Source organism: Chelmon rostratus, chromosome 22 (genome assembly GCF_017976325.1).
Source record: "Chelmon rostratus isolate fCheRos1 chromosome 22, fCheRos1.pri, whole genome shotgun sequence".
In the NCBI taxonomy this organism is placed as follows: Eukaryota; Metazoa; Chordata; class Actinopteri; order Chaetodontiformes; family Chaetodontidae; genus Chelmon; species Chelmon rostratus.
Window position 1 is genome coordinate 5,823,811 of NC_055679.1, and position 21,470 is coordinate 5,845,280.

Below are 21,470 nucleotides of genomic sequence, written 5' to 3' on the forward strand. Positions count from 1 at the left end.
TGGGCTGCTGCTCCCAGGGCTTCCGTGGGACCAGGAGTATCCAGGGATAAAGCCTGATTGTTGCGGAGATAAAGACCGCTAACAGAGTGGCCGGAGAGGGGAGGGACCACAAGACCCACCCGCCAAAGGCTGTGGACATGCTGATCATCTCTGAGACGGAGTCAGACAAAAACAGATGCAGAGAGGACAGCAAGAAATAGAAGATACAGAGCCAATACAGTTAGGATCATTAGCAAAAACATGCCTTTAAATCAAAGGTATGTTCCCAATGCGAACACGAATGCTAAGAGGATCGGAGTCTATTAAAGGACTGGATTGCATTAGATTGTGCAGGTACCTTATAAACTGGTTACTAAGTATAAATGCATTTATCTGACTAATTCTTACCATCTGCATGCAATCTGCAAAGACACTGTCACACACAACTAATAAACCTCAGAGAGAGAAAGGATGGACACACATGCACGCACATGCACGCACACGCTCATAGTGGAATTTGTGAATACAAAGCATCACAGAAGACAGAAACAGGGACATGAGCAGACTGAAAATGAAAATAAGTTAATGCACAAACACACAAACACAGCCAGTGACCTCCATCGCAGGCCAACTGAAAGCTTCTGACTGGGTGAAATGTGAGTGACTTGATTGGATTATAGACAGGATACAATTGAGACGGGTTGGGAGGTCTTGGCCTGTAACCTTGCATTGCTATTGTATCCGCCTGCAGTTCACTACACTGGAGAAGAGACTACTGGCGAACAAGCACACATCAATAAATTCCTATTATGAAAGTACTTCATATGGTAGCATATTCTGGTTCTGGTGCCTTAGAAAAACATTGATGAGGCCACTTTTAATTGTGCTCAGGCAAAGATTCTTCAGTGAATGACAGCTTTTAAAGGGTCTTCACTTGAATCACAAAAAAACATATTTTCCATTTACCACTATTTTCATCTAGCCATGCAGATTGCCCATCATGCTGTCTACAGTTGTCCAGGGACTATTCTTTCAGTAGGGAGCACTTTCCAAAACTGTTCACAGCCTGGCCTGTGGATGACCACGAGACTTTTTTTTGGACATATTACTGTTGACCTACTGTGATTTTTCAATTCTTTTAGCACTAAAAAAAGATCTGATCCATCTCCAGGGTTAAGGTTGAGGAGTGCACCCTGGTCAAGATGCTAATCAATCACAAGGAATAGCTGGATACCACTGAAATAAAACTACCGTATCTTTGACCGTGCATTGACCCTTTAAAGGTTTGTAATCTTAAAAAGACTAGGACCAGGAAGGAAAGACCAATATATTGTACATACGGTGTGTGTGTGTGTGTGTGTGTGTGACAGAGAGAGAGAGAGAGAGAGAGAGAGAGAGAGCAGCAGTTGTAGCATCTGTGATAGTCACAATGTTAAAGTCCAATCGTGTTTGTCAAATCAATAGCGTCCTTCTCTGTATTCCCCCATGTGCGCGAACACACACAGAGTTGTGTTTCCATCACTTTTGGGGACCCTGCAATGGCTTACATTCATTTCCTGGACCCCAGTCATAACCATAACCACTGCTTGCCTAACCCTAAGCTTAACCCAAGTCTTCACCCTGAAACGTGATCATTTCCGTAATTGCATTGTGTCTCCAGAAGGAAGGCGAGTCCCCACAATGAGACTGTGTAAACAGATTTATGTCCCCACAATATGACTGAATACACCACACACGCACGCACACACACGCACGCACACACACACACGCACACACACACAGTTCATAGACTCCACGTAAGGATGTAAAATATACAGCTTGGCTGCAAGTAGGCACATATGCATATGTACTTAGGCTGAACAAGCTTAAGGTCAATGGGAAAAGATGTCACTGAGGATCATCTCTTCAAGTTTCTGTTGCAGTAGAAGAGTTGAGTATAGTCTAATACTAAAGCATCAACAGTAAAATAAGTTTGACTATAGACTATTCTATCCTCAATTCAACAACAACATCCCTGCAGCAATTTAATTTATTCTTGCATTCATATAAATGGATTATGGCTGTAATGCTGCATTCTGTAAATGATAATGTTAACAATAATAAAAATGCACTTCATTATATTCCATGGGAAATTTAATGGCCTGGACCGCATTATATGAAATGAAGGTTGGTCTCATATTATACAGACAATGAACCATTGGGTCCAAAGATGTCATCATGAACCACAACTTACTGGACCAAATGTGCTTAGCAATTATGCATGTGACATCGGGGTATTGTGTTGTTTGTTGTATGGACAAGGACGCATCTCAGTACCTTGACCCCTTCTCAGAGCTGGCCAATAGCTATTCAAACCAAGGGTTCCTTTTGAAATACGACATCACTACTTTTCTTTGCCAAGTCTAAATCAACCCTGGTAATTAGAATTATATAAACACGGAAGAATGAGACCTTTTCTGTTGTGTCTTTGTGAGAGAGAATGGCTAGATTGCATTTCTGAGGGATGTCAATAGGAACACCAGATACACAGCTGTGAGACCTTGTAGAGACCTTGAAACAAACACACAAACATATTACAGAAGCAAACTCACTTGACAAACATACTGCCATTATGTCCTGTTCTCTCAGGCTCTCAAACCAAAAATCTACAGCAGTGTCTTGTCTGCTTAGTCCACTTCATGATGAAGTTTTGGTTTGCGTACCAGCCTGTTCAAATCTGGCCTAACGTGGGCAGGTGATACTAAATGACTGCTCCGCATTAAAGCTATTATATTGCTTCCATGTATTAACAAAAAAAACTCTGTCCTGGAACACAAGATCAATAAGTGTCACAAAGGCAGTAGCTGTTCCACCTCTATTTCTTATGTCCACTCAACACATCCAGTTAGTGTTAGTGTTTGCACCTCTCAATGGCATTTTTCTCCCCTTAATTCATTTCTCCTAGATGACCTATTCTTCACTGCCTTCACCTAGGTTCCCACATTGTTCAAGCTACATACTAACTATGATGTACACAAGAAGATGGAAATTTGAACATCTCTATTTGCATGACAACTTGCAAATGTCAAAAGTTGCTCGCAATGTCATAACATATGACTTGCCCTCCGTGAAATGCTTGCGGACAACGCACAGCCCCGTATTTAGGTAAAAAGATGCCATTCATGATTTCAGTGTCTTTCTTTATGTCGCTGATAGTCTTGTGAGGCGAATGCCAAGTCTGGTGGGAGCGTTGAATCTCTATCTGTGACAGTGCAGCCATGCTTGAAGAAGTAAACATGGAACTTTTTTGACAAAAAAAAGCTCTTTAGTTAGCGGCAAGATAAAGCCAATAATGTTTCAGAAGCCATGTATAAAAGGGGAGTTTTGATAATGGCAGAGATGTGGCATTAGGTGATATTGTAGGTAGCATCCTGATGGACAGAGGTAATAAAAGATTAGGAGAAAAGACCAAAGTGAAACACTCAGGCTTGTTTTTCTCTCTTCTCTCACTCCACCTTTCTCTCTTTCTCCCTCTGACAGTTGTTGTACCATTAACACCGCCTCCACAATTAGTGTCTTCTCACCAGCTACACACACGCATGCACACACACACACACACGGTGACACCCCAGGGCCCTGCACAACCCAAACAGCATAATTAGACATCCCCTAAACAAAGCACACACTCTGTAATTACTCTGTAATGTTACATAGCACAGGGGACTCAACAAAAGCCATTTTCCCTGGATCAACCAGTGGCACACACACACACACACACACACACGCAAATACTGTACATGCACACACACGCTATAGTCTTGTCCCATGTGTCGGTGACAGTGTACATTTTTATTGATTTCACCAGACAGAGAATTCCCACTGGCTGCTGTCTAGCTTGCGAGTACAAGGTTAGTGTGTGTGTGTGTGTGGGTGTGTGTGTGTGTGTGTGTGTGTGTGTGTGTGTGTGTGTGGGTGGGTGTGCATTAAATACTGTACCTTTAGGTATGTGTGTGTTTGCTTACATAAATGTATGTGAGTATCCCTGAACCCGACATCACATGAAAAGGCAGAGAAACTGAATCTCTTCATCTTCTCAGTCCAGGGAGGCAGACATGCTAAGCTCAAATAGAGCGCTCAAAAACACACACACACACACACTCACACACACGAGTCACACACGAGTATACTTCTCTCTCTCTCTCTCTGTCTCGTTGCTTCCCAGTCTCCAGAACGGGACATGACTAATTTCTCCAAACAGAACGACAGCATAAACACAGGCCCAAACACTTGTGCAGATACCATTGTTGACAGGACTCCCCTCAGCTCCAACCATCTACCACCACCACCACCCCCAATCTGACCTCAACATAACAGCCCCCCCCCCTCCCCAACCCCAAACACACCCACCCTGTTCCTCCTCCCACCCTCTCCTCCCCTTTTCCGCCTCTGTGCCCCCAAGTCAGTGCAGATATTGCTCTAAGTCCGGCAGCAGTAAATTAAATCTCTGTGCCAAACCAAGTAGTGTGAAATCACATTAGATCTTAATCAAGGACTATGTGTTGCCTTGTTGGACTTTTTTCTTGCATTGTGGGTGTTATCTTTTGTTGTGTTGAGTTTTATTTCACGATGTGTAAGCCATCGCAGCGGCAATATCTGTAAGTGACAGTAAGTTTTGACCTGGAATACACCAGATTGAAAACATTAATAACCAGGACACTTTAACTTCAAACCGAATTCACTGTCCTGAAGACAAATGACGTTCTTCCTGCTGCGTTATGATGTCACAGCGGGTAGCACGTTATAACTGTAGAAGCTAGGCAGAGTGCTAAAATCCTGTTGATGGGATTTTTGGATATTACGTTGTGCAACCACAGCATGGGTTAGGGTTAGGGTTGCGCTGTACGGATTTCCACTTGATGACTCTATGGGAAGTGAAGCAACTGTAAATAACCTTTCAAAGTTTAGAACTTAGAGTAACTTTGCTTAAAACTTGAGCCTCAACATAGGTATATGTGCCATGTATTCTTGTTTTGTTTGTAGTCAATGACACCTGCAAGACTTGTCTTTGTTCGAGCTGATAATCATCTGCTGGCCTACAGTAGGTTTGCTCCTGACATTTATTCAGCTGTTTCTCCTCTGTGGAACCAGATAAACGGTTAATAGAGAAAGGAAGAAAAGTCTAAGCCTTGTGTTTGACCAGTGGCGCTGCTTACGCATCTGCAGCAAAAGGACCTTTTTCATGGACAACATGTTGACATGTGCTGCTGTTCACCCCTTCCAAGTGTCCTTGAGCAAACCAGTGAGGGTGAGCCAGCTGCTGGTCATTTGGCTGGTTTGGCTCTCAGCTTTCCCCGTTTCCACATGGAGAGTTCTGCATGATCAATCAAGTCACATCACATTTCATCACTGTTATTGCTCCCTTAAGTTCAGGTGTGTGTTGTCAAACTAGCAGGCTGACCTTTACGAGGAACTTCCAATCAACACAACTTCACAGCTCTACCTTAACTAATTCAATAAAGCGACACGAAAACTAGTTTGGAAGCAAACTCAGAAGTCTAAACAGTTAACCTAAAAAAATGGTTGAAACAATTAGCTTAATGTCATGGATAGTTAAAACAGTTAGCAAAAAGCACTGTAACACATGAATGGAGGAAAAGGTAAGTAATGGCTAAATGGTTCAAATTGTTAGCTAGAGGTAATCAAGAGAGATTTCCACTATTTCATCACAAAAGTCTATACCATTTCAGTTTCTGCCATTTTGCAGCCTTTAGCTCATGCAAGAGTTGACACTGATCTGCTTCTTCATGAACAAAATGATATTTTAAAGGTGTTTGGACATGTCACATCTTCTGAGGCGCTGTCAAAAACTCTGCATACATCCTGCTCCAATTCCTCTTAAGCAAAGTGATAAAAGAAATCTCACAAACATCTGCACTGGAACATCGGTTCCTCCATATGTTTTTTCTTTTCTCCATCTCCGACTGGAGACCACGAGCCTCGCGTTGAGAAACTAGTGCAAAGAACATATTCTGGACACAACGGCATTTGTCTGAATCTACATAAACATTAAGGTGACCCGACGGAAGACTCCCACAACATGACCTTCAGAGAGAAATTGTCTGTGCACACAATCTGGATGGGCTCGCAGGACATTCAGCATTCAGAGAATTCATGCAGAGACTCGAACAATAATTAAGAAATGCCTGACCCTCACCCCCGAGCCTTGACTGTGTGTTGATGGTCACGCTAAAGGTCAGCTTTTTTTTTTTTTTTTTTTTTTAAAAAGTGTATACATCCTGTCATGTTCACAACTGTGTCTTCATGAACTTATACAAGACAGCTATAGGCACTGAACCAAGGCCTGGAACCATGTCTTCAGCTACAACTCCATTCAACGAGTTGAAAGAACAACATTCTTCTTGGCCGATTCAAAAGAAGAAAAAGGGCAGTAGCTATAACAACAAGCTCGGGCTAAAATAACCTTTTTGCCTTTTTGATTAATAGGATTTAGATGTGCATGAAACTGAAAAAAAATAATCATCAGGTGATGTGGATTTATGTTTATGAGGCTAGATAATCGAGATGTTTTGGCAATGGTTGGAGCATGGTGTGAGCTGTAGTGAGAAAAGAGAAGAAAACACGTGCTTACAATGAAAAGGTTACTCACAGTGTAAAAATGTGTCATAAGCTGGGAACTGAACTCAGGTCACTGGAGCTGAAAGGAAAATCCATACGGCCATCCACCGCCATGACCCCCAAGCGTTCACTTTCCTCTGCACTGCTTCAATGTCACGCCGCTGCCTGTTTCTATTCGTCTCCTGCAAACAAATACGGTTCTGATGGAGAAATGTGTTCAGGAACATACAGCGTAATTGTGGCAAAGAAGAAGCTCCCACGGACAAACTGATAAACTGTGTGATTTTGCCTCTATAAATTTATTAGGCTCGTTTTACACACCCGCTTCCTTTTCTGTGTGGCCGCAGCGCGCTTCTCAATGCGTATTTATGTGCTTGTATGTGCGTGGCCTCGTGTGCCGGCCCGCATTCACACATTTGTGGTTGTGTGTGTTTGAGACAGTAGCTACTCCGTGTCTTGTCAACAAACTTCCCCATTCTCTGGCAAACTGAGCAGACACTGCCACAGTGCTGTTGCCGTTTGTTGTATTAACAGTTTTCCAGTAATGTGACCGTGAACGCTCATCCTTGGTCCATGTAAAGAAAAGAGCGTTAATCAAAGGGGAGACGCTTCTTCTGTCTGAAGATGAAAGAGGGTGATGATGGTGACAGCACTGATCTGATTGGTCAGTGGAGGCTCAAAAAATGGAGCCGGGTGAAGTCTGTGGAATGATCTCTAGACACCCACCCCGCTTTAGTGTGTGTTCAGCATCTTTATCGGCCTCAATACTGACCTTATTAAGCAAATTGGTTATCGCCCAGGTGCAGCTGATCCCTAATAAAACAGTTTCTTCATCAGCGTCATTATAAAATTCAGTGTTAAGTCACCTCAGGCTGCCAACTCAGTTTTTAGTAGCACATCCACCCCTGGCCTCATGGTACCTCTCAGAAAGATGATCCTGATTATTTCAGCATGAACTTTGTGGGTTATCTATTGTGCATTCCTGTTGAATTTGACCAAGTGGTTCATATCGGAGGAGGCAACCTCCTTCTGCTTTCATATCATTCAACCTTGGACGAAGTTTCCTCCCGAACGCTTGGTGGTATGACAAACTGGAAGTAGCATTCATACGAGACAGGATAAAAAAAATCCTGTTCAGGGTCAGACCTCTTATATCGAACTCTGGTGTATAAGCTGTGTCCTTTCAGCTGAAACTTGGTTCGCGTTGTACACCTGATCGCTCCGTGAACCTCTTCTTATTCATTATTTAATAATACAAAGAGGAGTTTGTCGCATCATCTTCTATAGAGAGGTTTCTCACAGGAAATAAGATGACACTTTCCACCACGCCACACAGCGAGGCTTTACGGATATTAGATTTTGGAAAAGGAGGAAACGCTGGTATTGGATTGGGAATTTTGTCAGCAAACCTCTGAGCTGGGGAATCGGAATCTGTTTTGGGAGAGAAAAAATCTGATCAGTGCACCGACTAAATCACAAGCCGAAAAGTATTATATCAGCTTATATAACTATGGATCTGTGAGGGCTACAGTCATGGTTGTGTTATCGTCTGAAAAAGGACATCTTGAAGTTTTCCTGGATGTACAACGATCCAGTTAGGCAAAACTCAGAGTAATATATGGGAGTTCAGGCATTTTTTGGTTTTTGTTTATTTTTTAAGAAAAACAACGCCCTAAAAGCCTGAATAATTTTCATATTTTTCTATGAACCGGCTTACCAAGCAAAACTGGCTCCCTTGAATATGACAAATCTCGTTTAACCTTCTTAGTTGGGGCTGCATGGTGTATCATGGGACTTATAAATTCCTCCAGGTAAGAGCATCATCAAAAAGCAACTTTGTATTTTAGAGAACAATTCCATTTATGAATCAAATACTGTGAATGACATTTCCCAGATTCTGACGTGCAATCTTACAAATTCAGCGAATCGCACTGGAAGTGAGAGCGAGAGTGACAGACTTGGTGTAAGGAAGGGAAAAGCCTCTTTTCCGGCCCTCTGCTCTGACATGGCTTCCCTAACATGCTTTAGCTGATCACATTGCAGCAGAACACTACATGAAAACATGAAAGGACGAGGCATGGTCGAGAGCACTGAGCCAACCTTGATACGCAAACACACACACGTATAAACTATAAACTATAAAGGCCTTCGCGCACTTGTGTCTGAATGAAGGCCCGTTGAAGTGTGTGTTTTTGTTTGCCTCGTACGGAAGCCATACGTTACATTTAAGACACTGGGACAGTCTTCCTATTTTCATTTCCTCATGTTTTCCCTCACTCTTCTTCCTCCCTCTGTTAGAAACACGGGACACGCCATCAGTGTTCATAGTTTTCCCTCGCCCCACCGATGCCATCTGAGCAAAAAACCGCAAACAGACAAAGGGACACAAAAAAGTGAAATTATTGATTTGATGTCAGCATCAATTAGAGGGAAAAGAGGAGAGGAACAGCACAGAAAGATGGAGGAGAGAGAGGAAAGACACTGAAAGTGAGCTGTTGGCATCACACGGGTGAAGCTAATAGAGAAGTGGAAAAACACTTCAAGCGGTACGGTGAGGGAGAAAAGCCTAAAAATATTTCCTCTATATGAATGTTAATATGCTTGCAAGGACAAGCAAATAGGTGGATGCGTCCACATTTTGCTGCACGTTTGAGCCTGTCACTGCTAGTGGCGATGAGCACATCGTCCATCACAATAGCAACAGCATCACACACAAACATAAAAATGCACAGAAGGAAATTTACAGATCTTATTTTGGAGTAATTCTCTTCCTGGTTTATTTGTTGTTAATTTCTTACTTCTTATTTTTCAACTCTTTAAAGCAGATGGCATGTAAATATGTTTTTTTCTTCTGTGCATGTCTGTGACAGAAAACAGGACACATTGTCCAAAGCTCCCCTGTACATACTAATAAGTACTTATTGTGTAAAACATCTCAGACGTCTGGTTGGCTGAAGTTCAAAAGCTACAAAAACAAAATTTTGGCCTGGGAATAAAAGATCTGTCAGATCTGTCTGGTACCACAGAATCAGATAGCTGTCAGGGCATGCTTGGACTTCGATTGAATATTGGTCAAGCTACTTAATTAAGCTCAAAGCTAATGGTGAAAAAAAAAAACCCTACCACTTTACCACTGGGCTTGTCAATGGATACTCAAACTTTTATTGGCTTGGAAGAAAGAATGATGTCCTTTGTTAGGCAAAGCAGAAATGCCTTTAAGTAGACAACATGTGCAGATTGCTGAACTCCTAAGTGAAGACAGAAATTAACAGTAAATTTGAACATCTTGAACAAAACATCTGCACCATTACAGTATAATCCTGCTTGTCTTGCTTGAGGGCACTTCAGCAGGCCAGATGCCTGCTACCACGGCGGCTTGCATTCAAACCAGCCAAGCATCGCATGCATGGATAACAAAAGACCTGCTTGAAGAAATTGTGAGCGACAGATATTGATTTCAGGAGACACTGAATTGATCTCCTGCAGAACATCAAAGGCAGATGAGGAGAGAGGTTGAAAGAGGAGTATGGATGAACAACAAACCTGTGATACAAGTGGTGATTCCACGAGAGCCCAATGCTCCTCAGCCATAATCCTATGTATCTTAAATGGTTGGGTCACCCAAATTACAAAAAGGTATGCACAGCTGGAAAGTACTTTATGTAATTTATTTTAGTTGACAATTTAACAATAACCTTTCCCAAAACTTTCACTGGATGTCTTCACTAAAGCTCTCACCCAAAATAAACCACATGAAGATTTGCAGAGCCATCAAAAGCAACGCAAGAGAATTCCCACTGAAAACCATTCCCCCTCGGTAGGGTGCCATTAGTGGTCACACATGTGGACATGTATACACAGTCTGTGTCTAGTCAGGATGGGTGGCATAAAAGACACAGGGTTAGGGGAGCAGAGGGGAGGGGGAATGAGATGAGGGAGGGGAGACAGGATGGTCAAGATCTGTGTTTGCCATGGACTTCAGACTAGATACAGCTAGTGGAATGATAAGTGTGTGTATTTGTGCGTGTGTTTACATTTGTGCACATGTGTAGGAGACAGGAAGGCAGGGTGAGGATACTGTTGTGTTTCAGAAGACATGATGTGTCATTGCACATTGTGAACACACACACACACACACACACACACACACACACACACACACACACACGCATGCATGAAGTCAGACAAACACACACGCCGTGTGTCACTGCACATTACTGTTGCTTTCTGTGGGCGCTGCGTCCAGACAATGACAGGCAGGCAGGAGCCACAGCATAATGAGAGAGAGCAGGGGCCTTCGCTTACACACACACACACACACACACACAGACACATACACACACACGCACACAAACACAGAGGGCAGTCGGCTTCACTCCGTCCCCTAGCCTCTCAATTACCCAGCAGGCTTTTAGTGCCACTCCGCTCCACTACAACAAATTACCCAGGGCCCTGTCTCACTTAGAGACCTGTGACTGTGTGCGAGTGTATGTGTGTTGGTCGGTGTGTGTGCTTGACAGAGGTAGAGCAACAGAGAGACTGTGTGCGTGTGTGTGTGTGTGTGTGTGTCTGTGTGTGTGCGTGACTATCGTGGTAAAGCAAGTGGCTCTGAAACAGTGGCTGGAGCCCAGCAGAGGCGCGTGAAAAGCTAATAAAAGTGTCTGAATGCAACTGCCATTAGGCTAATACCTCTCCACAAGTATGACACACACGCACACATACACGCACTCACAGAGGCACACACACAGTGTGAGAGAGGAGAGAAGAGGCGACAGGGTCAGCTGCAGCGCCCTCTCTTAGATCAAATGTAGCTCTCCGACTGGCTGAGAGTGCTGGCTTTTATTGAATGAGATATTAAAGAGTTGTTAGATGAAGAATGCTGATAGAAATGGCTACTGATGGCTGTTTAATTGCATCACAATTTGGTACAATTTCTGAAAAATCAACACCCCTCTACTTGACATGATGCACACATTTTTGGACCCTCTCTGTTTTGGTTAACTCACAACAGTGTCAAAAGCCTGCTTGCATGAGGGCAGCTCTTGTATGGTCGCCTACAGTAGGCCTTCTCAAAGGCCGGGCAGGTCGATCCGGACCGGGCCCATATGGTCAACTGGCGGGTCACATCCTGTCCGCCACATTCCCATCCGGCCTGCAGGATATTCATGAATTCAGAAAATGTGTGCATCTAATCAGTGAAAGAGGTCCACTCCGTCCTGACAGTGACTGTCTATCAGCCTTCAAACCCCTGGCAACGAGCCAAAAACTCCAAATTTCATAGTTTACCTGCATAACAGATAGTAACAGAGAATTGTTGTAAACTGTTGTTCTGAGTCAAAAACTGAATTTCTGTCTGCTTCCTGGGATCCTGAAGAGGAGTTATTTTTGTTGAGGTGAGGACTCATTCATTGGTAGTTAAACTGTGGGTTTTGTATAGAGCACTGAGGTCTTTTCTCGTTCAGTATCTAGTTATCATTATGGATTTTTCGTGTTTTTATGTGTCTGTTCACACTGCCATAGAGAAATAAAATAAAATCTGATTAATTTTGTAAGAAAGTGAAATTACTAAGCAATAATAGGCTAATTAGGCCTAAATACATTTATTTTTAAAGTCTGGCCCCACAAAACAAATCTGGCCCTTGAACAAATGCAGTTGAGGACCCCTGCCATACCATGTGTTATGAATAGGCTACACATTATGTAGTGCCCCAAAGTGACCTTTGAGTAATAACTTTGAGAACCCCAAGCCCCAAGTTTAAGATACTTGATGACATCAGACCTTTGATTACCCTACGGTTTACTCCAACCCTTGAACTGAAGATTCTCACTGGCCTTACAAACACTACATACAATTCAAAATCTTCATGCCATTCCAATAAGTCTGTTATTGATCCATAATATCGCCAAGCTTTGAGACGTCATGCAGGGGACTCAAATCAGTCTTACAGTCTTACAGTCCATACAGTTCTATCCAGAGACTTCAGAAGCTGTTTACTTCAAAAACAGATCAAATCCACAGGCTACCAATTAACAAGACTAAGAGTTCACAGCCATGCCAGCAGCTCTGTGACACAGCTGCTTTGAGCTAAATGCTACCATCAGCGTGGCAACATGCTCACAATGACAATGCTCTCACACACATATTCAGCAGGTATAATATTTACCTTCATACCCATTTTAGTGTGGTGTGTTAGCATGTGAGCAAAGGATAATTAACACTAAACACGAAGTACAGATGAGGCTGATGGGAATGTCATTAGTTTTGCAGGTTTGGTCATAAAACCCAGATCAAAAATTCTGACCTGATGACGGCGTTAAATAAAAAGTTAAAAGGGATCACCAAAGCCATTACAATTACTCCTTAAGGAGAGGTGAATGTCTGTACAAAATTTCATGGCAGTCCATCTTATGGCTGTTGAGATATTTCATCTGGACAAAAGCACCATGGCTAAAAGTTTAATGTCTGAACTTGATGCGGGTGTTCCGAACTTGATCTTGAGAAGGGGACAGCTGGCAATGACACTGGCAATGCACCGTTTTCTCTGTCTGGGGTGTCTAATCTGGTTGTAATACCTAATAATGAATGCAGGACTTGCAAAAAAAAAAGTACTTGCTTGCTCATAATGCCTGATTTATTTCTACCTATAGGTTGAATTTTAGTGGCCTAACGGGTGATGTTGCCATTGGTTTGCGTCAGCCATTGGCATTAGGCCAGCAGCCAAGTACAGTGCTCGACCTTTTGTGAATTTATGAATTCATAAAACTAATTGTGCTAAGCTGAGCGTAGTTATTTCTAATTCTTTTCACACACTGCTACATCTGTGAAGGTGAATCTGAGCCAATTGCTCTGTTTGTGTACCGTGGTAAGTTTAAGAACGGCTAAGACAGCTGTTCTTAAATCGTACCACGGTGTGGTCAAAATAAGTCATTATGAAAATAATTGATATCCTGTTTTCAGTCTTTTAGCAGTTGATGTTGTAGGAATTACTTTTGTATTGTCAAGACATTGGTCTGAATAGTGGTTACCATTGTTTGGCCTTAAATATCAGCTGCTGAGAGAAGTAAAAGGTGGAATTCACAAGTCGTTTTGTTCTGACACACAGACACATGCTTTGGCACAGAGATTTCAAAAGAATGAGACACAATTTCACTTAACTTGACTGCAGCAGTACATGAAATCAAATAAAATCCACCTGCGGTACATATCTAATTGAGCAGATTGGTATCACATTGACTAAATTGCCAAGGAGACGATTTGTGCCAGAGTTAGATAAAGATAAGTTCAATTGGTTAGAGTGAGACTGACAGGGGAGGCGCGGCCTGTGCGTTCGTGTCTGCTGGCTATTGTGAGTACACACACTTTGTGTCTGAGCTGCCTTGTTAGCTGTGCTACTGCGTGTGTGTCCAAGTCCATGTGCACTCCGCTACATGTGTGTTTGTTTGTGTTTGTGTGCGTTCATATGTACACGTGTCTGTACTGCACACGGCTTTACTAGGTGTGCGTATTAAGAGAACTGTTAATTAACCAGCAGCTCTGCCTTGTAGCTGGGGTGAGAGACAGAGAGAGAGGCCAACAGAGAGACAGACTGGGAGAGAGAGAGAGGATCAAAGCAGGGGTCTGTGGCCAGGGGGCCTCCTCTGTGCCTAGATGAAATGCGGCGGCTGCAAACTTTAAAGACTTCCTGCCATTAGCCTGGACCTTGTCCCCTTGCAGGCCTGGACCTCCTCCTGTTTCTCATCCCCCCCACCCTCAAAAAAAAAAACAATGACAGAAAGAGAGAGAGAGAGAGAAAGAGAGAGAGGCAGGGAGGCAAAATACAATGACCAGTTATATAAGTGAAAAAGATCCACAGATAAGGCGGACTGCTATTACCACACACACACACACACACACACACACACACACACACACACACACACACACACACACACACACACACACACACACACACACACACACACACACACAGCACAGCTTATAAATAAATAGAAAAAGCTACTGATTGCCCATCCACACTACTGATGTCTTTCACACCAGAAAAGAGAGTGGATGAATCAGAAACACCTGACACCAATTTCTGTTCGGACATGGAAAACTGAGCTTTTGGAAAACGTAGCGGATGAAAGATGGCGCACGCCTAGTCAGAGGCTGTGTGTCAGTAGAGCTAAAAAAGATCAGTCCATCACTGATCGCTGATGTTTGTGTATCACGGTAATGAGGCATGTTGCATTGGCGAGTCATGCGATGAATTTTAATTTTAAAAGACTTGCAGTCACTTTTTAATCAAAAATGCCAGCCACGTACAGCTTCCAGCCTCTAGAAGGTGAACATTTGCAGGTTCTGTGACCTTGTGGTCACTGCATCACACTGGCTGCACCAGCTCAGTCCAGTTCGGTTTTAATCCAGTGGAAACGTTTCAAAATGGGAGCATCTGTTCTTCAGCAGCCACATTTACAATGGAGAGTTGTTTAGGCGATGTTTTTTCATGTTTTACATGTGATCAAAAACCAGTTTGCAGCTCATTTAGATGTGGTAACAGGTGCTTTGTGGCTGTGCTTTCATCTAACAATCTTTTGTCGCCTCTAACCCCCTGCATGATCATTCTTTCTAAATGTCAGTACGGTCGATCACACAGAAACGGCCGTTGTCTGTTTATAGTTGTTCTGTCATTAAATTGTGATTTAAGCTAATCAACATCTCAGTGCAGCAGCAAAGGAATTACTTTTAGCCCGGTTAAAAGGTGGCATCCAAAAGCCATGATCAGATCAGTATCATATGCATGTTCATTCATCTGACAACAGAAACCGATAATTCAATGAAATGTGACTTTGATTGTATTAAAATACTGTTAACATGATCATTAAAAGCAGGAAGGGACAGAACCAGAGGGGGAAAAAAAGTGGAGTGGCTAGGCTGTGTCTGTCCCGCTCATTACAGATGCTGGACGAAGAAGAAAAGATTTAGATTTATTTCATGTTGTTGTGGCATTTCAGTGTGGATGAAGATCTTTACGAATTGACCTGAAAACCTCTGCTGTTTTCACACATAAAATGTCTTTTCAGATTTAGCCAGCTTAGTGTGGGCTGTAACAGCATAAATAATGCATGTGCATTTTCACATACTTCAACCATACGCGAGTTAGCATTTGCATTCTTGCATAACTTGAGCGTTCATTCATACTCGTGTGTGTGTGTGTGTGTGTGTGTGTGTGTGTGTGTGTGTGTGTGTGTGTGTGTGTGTGTGTGTGTGTTTGTTTCTGTACGCATTTGAGTTCTTGGCCCCTCAGAGCAAGCACCTCCACCTGGGCTGCATTAGAGAGAGGAAGTGTCTTTACTGTCCTTTCGCCTTTCGGGCGCACACACAAACGCATGAGCGCGCACACAAATACACACACACACACACACCTGACAGAGCCAGGAGCGCGATCTGACCATCTCTCTGGGCGGCGGTGAGCAGAGGAAGCTCACCAAGGGCTAACGAGGGAGGATCAAAGAGCGCATTACCATGCCTCCCCTCTCCCTCTCACTCCGTCTCCATTCCTCTCTCTGCCGTTCACAAGTAATAAGAGGCCCGCCGGCCGCCTGTCCTTGTGCTTGTTAGGCGGTGACAATAGGACGTGCCCTGAGCCAAAGGAAATGAATTATTTACCCCGCTCCCTCTTGTACTCTTGAAGAAAGAAAATAAAATCCCTCTTCTTGTATTACCATTGAACTCACGGCCCTTGTATTACTCACGCGCCTTGTTCTGTGGCCTTAGATGTTAAATGCTCGGAATAATTCTGTTCCCCGCTGTCGGCGAAGATATCTGTCCCTGTGCTCGCCTGCGCAGCAGACGCGCACACACACACACGCACACACACAGAGAGGGGAAAGGGATGCATACTCGAAGAGATATGTACATGTATTTTGTGTAGGCGAGGCTACTTCATGCACACACTCAATCAAACACGTCTTTACACATGTTAACCTCAGTGGCGTTTAGGGCGAACATGCAAGTGAGGGCACTGAAAACAAAGTGAAGGCGATACGGTGTAGGCTGAGGCGGTAGATGTTGTGGTTGGTGTGCATGTGTGTAGGAGGCTGCTCCTGACAAACATTTGTCTGCCAACTTATCTGATATTTACGAGACAATTACATCCATGATGACACTTCATATCCCATGACCCCCAGCAGCGTGGCGAGACCCTCACGAGCTAACGTTGCCCTCACCCAAGAGCTGACAAGAGCTGAAACTGGCTGATGAGAGCGCATCTGTACAAAGTGTGTGTGTGTGTGTGTGTGTGTGTACTTGAAGCTACTTTCTGCACAGTACAATATGCCCTTGGTGAAGTGGCCTCCATAATTATTTCACTTATTCTCACACGTCCTCTCTCTTTCTCTCCCTTCCCCAATCTCACGTCTCCTCATCATAATTCCTCATCACACCCCTTCCTCCTCTTCCACCTCCTTCTCTTCTTCCTCTCCTCTCTTTTCCCATCTGTCCGCCCCTCCTTATTTTCTGTCTACGCTTATCTTCTTCCTCCCCTGTCCTCCGTCTTGGCCCTGCCTCTGTTCTTAGGAGCCATAATGACTGCCTTTGAAACAAGGGGGGAGGAATGGTCACCTTGATAATGATGATGGTCGTGCTGGTGAAGCGGCGAGAGCGCCGGGGCGGAGCGTAGCCTGTCAGCGTGGGTTCACCTCGCTTGCTCTCCTGTCCCAGCGTCAGAGTGGGAGCGGAAACTAGTGAACAGAAAAGCTGGAGATTGTTCTTTTCTTTTCTCTTATTTTCTTTTCTTCTTTCTTTCAGAGACCTGAGGCCGACACAAAGTGCTTCGGGCTACGCAGGGGCCTGTGTGGGCCCCAGACAATCCATCTCTATACACTTCTACTGGTGGGGGACATGAAAGCGCCTTCATTAGCTGCGCCAAAAGACTCATATATTTCTCACAGGGCATAAAAGGCCATTGTAAAAACGCCCTCTGTTCCCTTTCAAACATAAAACGTGTCAGACGGCACAAAAGGATTCCAGTCGTCACAGAGAGCGAGGATCATTACCGAACAAGTCGGGAGAGCAGGCCGTCTAAAGTGAACGGAGAAATGAGAGGAAATCATGATTAGAGGAATACAGAGAGGGGAATGGGGTAAGAGTTTTGATGAGCAACCTAAAAGAGGAGGCCAGATGCAAAACAGTAAAGAGATGTATAAAGGAGGAGAAATGGCCTTGAGGAGAGGACCGTGATACATCCACACAGCACAATATTTCCAGGTAGTCCTTTATGCTTCAGGCAGCTCTGTGTCTTTTTCTTTCTGACTTCCTGTGTGTACAAACCTTGAGTTAGGGGAGCATCTGCTCTAAAAGCTCCTTCTTGGAGTCCTTGGACAGATAATGACTGCGCTGCTAATCTATTATCAACCACACAGGCCTTGCATGCCGTTGTTCCAGCCTCTCCCAAACAGAGCCTCCACAATAGATCCAGCTTTCTCGATTTCAATGGTCCCGTGCCCCCCCTTCCGGCACCCAACAGCAGGGAAACTGACCCTGCACATGACTGGCAAAGGAACTCAATTACTGGTAGGGTGCCATGGTCAAAGCTGTCTCAGTTTCATGATGCCCACACTGGCATTGTTCAGGTAGCAAATCACTGCGCTTGTAGGGAGCTTGTCCCTCATGAAATATAACTTGAATTCAGACACGGCGAGTTCTACGGAGACCCCCGACAAAAGAAGCTGATTGAGATTGACCTCTGCTATATGCTGTGCAACAGACAATGCTGTATCTCTTACGCAAGCTCTCTTTATGCGATGAAACGCAGACAGCAATGACCTCGTGATCTGGGCCATTATCCACCAAGAAATTCTTTACAGCTTTTAACGCACAAGCGAATGAGTCCGCAGCCATGACCAAAATCGACGCAGTGGCAGAAATTTACAGGGAAAAAAAGGATGGAACACAGAGAATAAAAAAGATGAATAAAAGAGGAGGAATGAAAGGGCTAGAAAAGAAATTGAATAAGAGCCAGGTATTTATCTGCTTAAAATTTGCCTTAGTGTTGGATCACACATAGCAGGAATCCAAATGAATGCCACATGAAAATACAGTTTTGTTCTTGTTTGGTATTTTTCTTCTTTTTGCAATCCCACTGCTCTCATCAGTGCTTTGTGGTCTGGAGTGGGGCTCATTGATCCAAAGGAGGGTACTAGATGCAGTGAATTGATGGACACAGATGTCCCAAAGTTCCAAGGTAGTGCTGTCGTGTCACAACGTTCAGTATTATTAAACGTCTTTTGTTGCTATCAGGTCAAATGCGTGACCTCTGAATTCAAAATTCAGCAAGTATTCAGCGGGATCCTTTCTCACCTGCTTTTCTGAAACAAAACATTTCAGAGGAATGGTGGGCATGTGCTCTCGAGTCGTAGCACTAATTATCAACTGAAGACCCGTAAATGCTCATGCATTCTCCTTCTGTTCTTGTTTGGTGCTCCTGCACTTCACATCAGACAGTTGCAACTACGGAGCCGCTGCTTTGGATTGACCTATTTAGGAATTAGTGCGCTGATAGGACAACAAAAACAGCACTTTGAGAGAAGGGGGGGGGGGGGGGGAGATGTAATGAAAAAAGTTCCCATATTTGTAACAGAGCGGATCAACTTGTCTGTGCGGCTTAAAAGACTCATTACATTATTAAGCCACAGTGCAGTGATTTGTTTTCAAGTACAACAACAAGGCTCGCTGCGCTCAACATCAACCACCCATCCGAGGAGGAGGAGGAGGAGGAGGAGGAGGAAGAGGAGGGACACCAAGTATCTCAGTGGACATGTTCAAGATGGAAAGCCACTGGTGACCCGCGTAGGGAAAGACTAGAGTATTACTCCAACAGCAAAGATTACATGGTACTTACAGAAGGTCAGGCTCCAGAGAGAGTACAGGGAGGAAAAAACAGGGAGGGAGGGGGCCTGTACAGCATGAGAGGAAGCTCATACAGAACAAGATAGTGGAACTGATTCAGTATGTCTCCACAGCTTTTCTATTACTGGGGCTCTGTGTGTGTGTGTGTGTGTGTGTGTGTGTCTGTGTGTGTGTGTGTGTGTGATTTACCACTGCCGACACAGTACTAAAATGATTGTGTGTCACTGTTGCAATAAAATCTGGTTTGCTGTTACAAGTTCTTGGCTAAACGAAAATGATTTGTGTCTGAGGAGTCAAACTTCAACCAACAGAGAGGACACTTCTTTCATAAGATGTGACATTGAATGATTTCCGAAGTACCTATGTTCCTACTGTAGATAACAATTATCCAATCAGAAAACTTTAGTTTATTGGTTGCACGATCGAGCTACTTTCATCATAATGCCACGGCGTCCTGCTTCTCTCTGTGCCTGAACGACACTTGTGTTTTCATTTGACTTCTGCCTGCTCACACTGCCACCACGGAGCACCTCACACAGACCGTCTCGGCGCTAAAAGGATTTTTGCGGAGCACCCGTTTTCATCCAAGTGCCTAAAAACAACTTTCAGGCAGCGAAACCAAGCAAATACACAATCACTTCAGAGCTACTAAAACGCTCAAGAGAAAGGGGCAAGAGTGAGCAAGAAATAAAACCCATCAGGTAGGGATCAGCAGATGTTCCTTCATTACCGTGCCTTTCACTGAATACCTGAAACAACCCTTTTTATTTAATGAGCGTCCTGATGCAGGCGGTTTGAAAAAGCCTTTTAGAACTGCTAGATGGCAGATCACACATTATTGAACTGAAGTGTCAGGTCACCCAGCTGTAATATTCTCTCAACTTTTTTGTTGTTATTTCTTGCTTGTTTGTTTTTTTTTTCTTATCATTATTTTGTCCATAGGGATTGCGTGCGGCACGGATACAACGACATGTGATGGAAAGACACGGCGCATCACGTGTCCTGCAGCAACCTTGACCGAGAATAATTGCATTCCTACCATTTCAAAAATGCCTCTCGGCTTTTTTGATTATGTTGCACTTATTTGCCGTCATGTGCCTCTTTATATCACTTGAACACATCCACTTTAAAGACCTCAATGCATGTAATTCATATGTTAATCTGTTGTACTGGGCAACATTAGTTCTGACATTTGCACGAGTTAATCTGATAATGCCGCGACAGCCGTTATATTGAGTTCAGTTCAATCTTAAACACACTGTTAAGGGTGCTTAAGCACATTAAGTGCAGTTCGACCAATGTGACTGTGACTGCAGTTTATGTTAAGTGAGTCCAAGTGTATCTGAATAGTATGTTCAAAGTGCAGGGAGGCACAGCTGATGGAGATAACATATCTCTGCCAGTCGGCGAGGGAATACTTCTGTCACTTGGCTGGAGCATATGATTGCAGGTATATGCAGATTCTATCTCACTGGGTGAGTCGTGAGTACGGAGGCTTATCAGGAGTTTGCAGGAGCCGGCTCTCCTACAGTGGGATCCACAAACACCTGTTGAAAAGGAGCGCGGGAGCTTCTGAATTCGACACGATAAGAGGCGCCGGCAAACCCACCAGTCCACCACTGAAGAGCGGGATGTTCGGAGAGATGTTGATCGCAACACAGACCAGCCAAAAAAAAGATGGCAGAAGTCGCCACGTACACGCCTTTCTTTGCTCGGAGGAAACGCACACAGGAGCCTCAGCGTAGCCACAATTTTGATATACCACACTATATATGCTGCTGTTCTCCTCCTTTGTTTTTGTCTATTGTTTTAACGGGGGTGAAATGTTGAAAACCAGACTGGCCACACTGAATCTTTGTGAAGATTAGCGAGCAGAAAGCACATGTGCTCTGAGGGAGGTTCACCGCGATAATTACCAAGCGCTCCCGGTTGCATCTGCCTCATGCTAACTGGTGGCAAGCCAACCAACAACATGCACGGAAAACAA

At 43.9% G+C, this 21,470-nt stretch overlaps 1 protein-coding gene across 7 annotated transcripts in view; it reads right to left on the reverse strand.

Annotated features, from left to right (window-relative positions):
* Positions 1-21,470, reverse strand: part of sox5 (SRY-box transcription factor 5) — a 233,655-nt gene that overhangs the window by 151,566 nt on the left and 60,619 nt on the right. Inside the window, exon 1 of one of the 7 annotated variants that reach the window (XM_041963548.1) lies at positions 6,626-6,730. The exons of the other annotated variants lie outside the window; for them this stretch is intronic. The gene's annotated coding sequence lies outside the window, so the exon portion shown is untranslated. Of the gene's footprint in view, positions 1-6,625; positions 6,731-21,470 lie in introns of those variants that run through there. 7 annotated transcript variants of the gene reach the window in all.